Raw genomic sequence first — 6,000 nt, forward strand, 5'->3', positions numbered from 1 at the left:
GGCACTTATTCAGAGGAGAAACAAACTTTTCCTATCTTTTTTGTTTGTTTTTAAGATATTCTTTTTAAGTAATCTCTACACCCAACACGGGTATTGAACTTACAACCCCATGATCGAGAGTCACATGTTCCACCCACTGAGCCAGCCAGGTGATTCAAACTTCTCCTATCTTTAAAGCAAGAGGCAGAAGAACAAGTTAGAGCATCCTGCAGCCACCAAAGTTAGGCCCCTACCCCCCTGTAGGGGACTGGGAGGTAGGGCAAGAGTTAGCTTTTTGAAAGTTTGCATCTCAAAAAAAGATTCTTGAGAAGACTATTCTAGGTGGTAGAGATTTACATCTCAAAGGGACAGAAAAGATTTATAGTTGCAAGCTTTCTAAAGTAACTGCTCTAAGAGAGGGTTAAGGGGCCCTATCTGCCTGTCACCAGGTTTTGGCTAAAATAAACAGTAAAATCTCCTGACAGCATTGAGCTTTCTCCAGCAGGAATTTAAGGGGGCTGCTGTTATGATCCCAGAGATGCCGTCTTGAGCTGTTAGAAACTATGCTAGTGTTTCTTCAAGTCTCTTAGTGTGTGTGGAGGATGAGGTGAGGGAGCCGAAGCATGGATGAAATAATTTAGGCAGAGTCTGTAGGTTTTACAGACCAAGGTTGAGGCCTGATTGAGAAGAGGACTTAGAGGAGCCTGAGTAGAATTTGGTCAAGAAAAGAGTTTGGCATCTGTATGCTGAAGCTTGTCCATAGATGATTCTAGTGACCACGGTTAAATAATAATAATTCCTACAGTAAGGAGATTTACAATACTTGAAGAAAGGCAGTTTGCTTAAATGTATTTCTAAGTTATTCCTAATACACAACTGCAGAAGTGATTGGCAAACAGGAAAGATTTCTGCACTGCTCTATGGTGTGGACATACAGCATTTCAGAGCAGCTGCAATTACCTTGTATTTCGTAAAGTAGCATTTCATTCAAGTTCCAAATCAAGGAAGATAAGGGACTGAGCAGTAACTGCAACAAACACCCCAAATTCTTTTTTCCTTTTTTTCTTCAATATTGAAAAAAAGGGACATCTGATTATTGGCTGTGAGAGACCTAGTACAAGCCTTTACCTCTCCGTGTCCAGAGTTACCCCCACACCAAGGGAGAATCATATCAAATGGCATCTCCTGGCTGCAGCACTTTTGTTCATGGGAAGTTATGCTAAAATACATACCAGATGCATCATTGAATGGGATAAGGATTAAAAAGAAAATGCAGTCTAACGGCAATTTCTTTAATAAAAATAAACTAATTGTGAAATCTGCTATGGACTGAATTATACCCCACCACACACAAATTCATATGTTGAAATCCCAACCCTAAACATGACCATTTGGAGATATAGTTTTTAGGGTTAAATGAGGTCATAAGGGTGGGATCCTAATTTGATAGGATTGGTGGCCTTATAAGAAGTGGAGAGTGGAGATCTCACATGCATGCACTAAGGAAGGTCATGCAAAGACACAGTGAGAAGGCATCCATCTGCAAGCCAAGAAGAGGGTCCTCACCAGGAACCAAACTGGACAGGACCTTGATCTTGGACTTCCAGCTTCCAGAACTGAGAGCAATAGATTTCTGTTGTTTAAGCCATTTAGTCTATGGTATTTTGTTATGGCACCCGAAGAAGACTTAAGACCAGACCAATTGTTGGTTCTTTTTTCATTCATTCATTTATTCATTCATTCACTCACTCACTCACTCATTCATTCATTCAACAACTATCATTCTTTTAGGCACTGGAGATTTAGCAATAGTTCAAGTTCTAACCTTTGAGAAGGTTCTATTCTAGAGAGGAAAAAAATCAAAACAATAAGTAGGTATGTGAGAAAGGGTGGTCCATGCTATGGGAAAAAATAAAGCAGAGTAAGAGAGATGGAGGAATGTGGTCAGGGAAGGCCTCAATTATCAGATGACTCTTGAGCAGAGAACTGATGGAAATGAACCATGGATTATCTGAAAGAAAAGGATCCTATGAAGAGGGAATAAGTGCAAAGATCTGGAAGTAGAAAACACTTGACAAATTCAGGAGATAGCAAGGAGATCAATGTGGCTGGAGCTGAGTAAGCCAAGGAGAGCATAGTTGAGTGACTTGGGGGTAGGTGCATTGCACAGACTCTTGTAGGTTTGTGTTAGGACTCTAACTCCTACTCTGAGTAAAATGGGAAGCCATTGAAAAGTATTTGCATGTAGAAGTGATACGAATTTACTTCTAGTTCAGATGACTCCCTCTTACTATTGGCTAAATGGTGGTGGGATGGGGAGAAGGCCAGAAGCAAGTTTTGATAAAACTGAATAGAGACTTATCAAAAGTTTTAGTGTATTTTGGTTTGGCTTTTAAAACAGCTAATGGATGCATCTTTTGGAGGGGCTCATGATGATTCTGTTCATATCCTTTGGGTAGTAACAGATGAAATAGAAAATAAATTGCATTTTTATTTACACCCAAGAGCTAGGATTTATTTCCCTTTTGACCTTAAGTTTAGGCTCTTTCTTTTTTTTCCCAAATCTTTATTTAAATTCTAGTTAATATTGCTTTCAGGAGTAGAATTTAGTGATTCATCACAGTTCTAGGATCTAAGATTCTTTTTGGTTCTTCAGCAAACTTCACTGCAGCCTGTTCGGTGACCTTTCTCTCTGTACCCTGATAGACCATTGATTTGCCTAGACCATTGATCCTAGGGCTATTGGCACTGTCTCTATCCAACTCCACCCTGCTGTTTGAAGTAGTACTTCTCCCACTAGAAGTGCACATAAGTCCTCTGGGAGGATTTTGTTAAAGTGCTGATTCTGATTTGGTAGGTCTAGAGTAGGGCACAAGGATTCTGCATTTCTAGCCAGTTCCCTGAACCATACAATAGTATGGTCCTTGGACGATACTTTGAATAGCAAGGTATTAGAGTATTCAAAGGATCCTACACATTTCAGATTTGTGTGAGGAAAATAAAAACTGCATCAAACATGTACAATGAGAAATCTGTTCTTCAGTGCATTTCTATTGAGTGAGACTACGGGGGCCCAAAAAGGAAACTAAATTATTATTTCTTCTTTTTTCTAAGCATTAACTTTTAAATACATAGATACTCTGTTTTGAAGGGAAGGGGAATGATTTTTATTTTAACTGATTTTTGTAATAGGTAATGCATTCACAGGACTCAAAATATACAAGATAAAGAGTGGTCACAGGTAATACCTCCCAATTCTCACTTTGAGCACCTAATTCCCCACTTCTGTATTCTTCTAAAAAATATTTACTTAGTCTAAGTAACTACATGTGTATGTTTGCGTATAAACTTGGCCCCATTTTCTCAAATAACCTGCCTGCTATTCTGAAGTTTACTTTTTAAATTCCTAATAGGGATAATTTCATATCAGTACATTATTCCTTATTATGGCTGTAACATGCCATCAAATGGATATGCCATAATTTGTTTAACTATTCTCAAAAATAATTTTAAATTAATATAATTGGAACTGACAACTCTAAAAACTGCAAATGAAAAAAATTATAACCCCATTTTCTAGCCATAGAGGAAACATATTTATACACACGATTAAGACTAAATTGTTATTATTCCTATAATAAATTCAAATTTTTATTAGATATTTCAGAAAATTAAAAGAGTTACATTTCAGTGGTGATAGTTAAAAAAAACAATGTTGGTGTCTTCAGGTATGGAAGGGATTCTCTTGGAATTATGAATGGTGTGTTAGGAAGTTATAGTAACTTGTTAAAACAGTGGTGAATCACTAAAAAATCTTTGACAGTATATAAGTGTTTATGGAGAATTCCAAAAAATGTAACTTGTTGCCGTGGAATTATTTATGCACTTTAGAGTCTTGCATGCTTAAATGTGAGCAGAATCATGTATAATGGTTCAGAAAATTCCATTCATCGCCTATCTATATGATTTAGCCTCTTCACTAAGTAGATCTTCTCTCTCCCCTCCCCCATACCACTTACATTTTTCTACTGCTTGATATAGCAAAACTATGTTTCTTTCAATTACCTAAATTCTATTTACCTAATTCTCCAGAATTAGTTATCTCTATCTTATATCCAGTGAGATCTAATTCAGTCTCATAGAAGTAAAGTTGATATTTGATGGTGTTAGAAGTAGAGGGTTTTTAAAATTATAGAGTAAAATTGACTTTTTTAAAGAATTATATGAATTTAAACACACGTATGTATAGATTCATGTAACTACAACCATAATTAGGATACAAAACATTTCTTCCACTTTCTCTAAAAATTCTCCCTCATGCTATCCTTTTATAGACATATCCTACCTCCCTATACAATAGCTGATAGCCACTGTTTTTTTGTCCTTATAATTTTGCCTTTTTGAGAATGTCATAGAAATGCATAATACAGCATGAAACTTTTTGAAACTGCCTTCCTTTACTTAGCATAATGTCTTTGAGATTCATTGAAGTTCTTGCATGTATTAATAATTTGTTCTTCTGTAATGCTGAGGACTATTTCATTGTATAGATGTACCACTGTTTATCCATTTACTCAATGAAAGGCCAGGAGTTGGTTATAATTTTTAGAGACTATGAATATAATTTCCATAAGCATGGTAGAGACTTTTGTGTGAACATAACTTTTAATTTCTGTAGTCTAAATATCCAGGAGTAGGATTGCTGAGTCACATGCTAAGTGTTTAACTTTATAAGAAACTACCAAACCATTTCTCAAGAATTTCTGCACCATTTTGTGTTTCTGCCAGCATGTGGCATTAGGTTATCGTACATCCTCTCTGGCACTTGATATTATCAGCTTTTTAAATTTTAATCATTCTAATATATATGTAACGATACCTCATTGTAGTTTTAATTTGCATTTCCTTAATCTTTAATAATATAAACATCTTTCCCCATTCTTATTTGCCATTTTATATACTCTTTGGTGAAATGTCAAGATTTTTACCATTTTTTAAAATTAGGTGTTTTTTTTAATGAGTTTTAAGAATTTTTAAAATTTGTATTCTGAATGTAAGTTATTTGTCAGACATGTGATTTCAAATATTTCTTATTTTGTAGCTTATCTTTTTATTCTCCTAACAGTGTCTTTCATAAAATTCAAATCTTGTGCAGTCTAATTTATTAATTCTTTTCTCTTATGAATTGTGCTTTTGGTGTCATGTGTAAGAACTTTTGCCTAACCCCAACTCAAGAAGATTTTATACTAAAATTCTTTAGGATTTTATCCTATCCTATGAAAGTTTTATAGTTTACATTTTACATTTAGATCTGTGCTATATTTTGAGTACATCGGTGCGCAAAGTATGACTTTTAAGCTAAGGCTTTTTTTTTCCACAAATGAATGTTTAATTGTTTCAACATCATTTCTTGAAGACTATCCTTCACTGAATTGCCTTTGAACCTTTGTAAAAAAATCTATTTTTATGAGTATATATCTGGACTTTCATTCTGTTCTGTTATCTATATGTCTATCCTTTTGTTAATACCAGTGTCTTCATTATCACAACTTTATACTAAGACTTAATAGTGGGTATTGTGATTTATCCAATTTTTTTTTAAGATTTTGTTTATTCATTCTTGAAAGACACACAGGGAGAGGCAGAGACATAGGCAGAGGAAGCAGCAGGCTTCCTGCAGGGAGCCTGATACAGTACTCTATCCCAGGACCCCAGGATCATGCCCTGAGCCAAAGACAGATGCTCAGCCACTGAGCCACCCAGGTGCCCCTGGGGTTGGCTTTTTATGTGTCCAAAATGTCATAGGCATCCACATCTGTGTCAATCCATGAGTAAAATGAGCATGTAAATGAGCCACCCAAGTGCCCCCAATTTTATTCTTCTTTTTAAAAATTGTTGGGGAAGGGATCAGTCCAATATGACACTATAGGAAGATCCTGACCTCCCTTTCCTCCCATGGCCACACTAAATCTACAGGTACAGATGAAACAATTCCCTCAGAAAAAGACCTGAAAACTAGCT

Source organism: Canis aureus, chromosome 28 (genome assembly GCF_053574225.1).
Source record: "Canis aureus isolate CA01 chromosome 28, VMU_Caureus_v.1.0, whole genome shotgun sequence".
Lineage (NCBI taxonomy): Eukaryota > Metazoa > Chordata > Mammalia > Carnivora > Canidae > Canis > Canis aureus.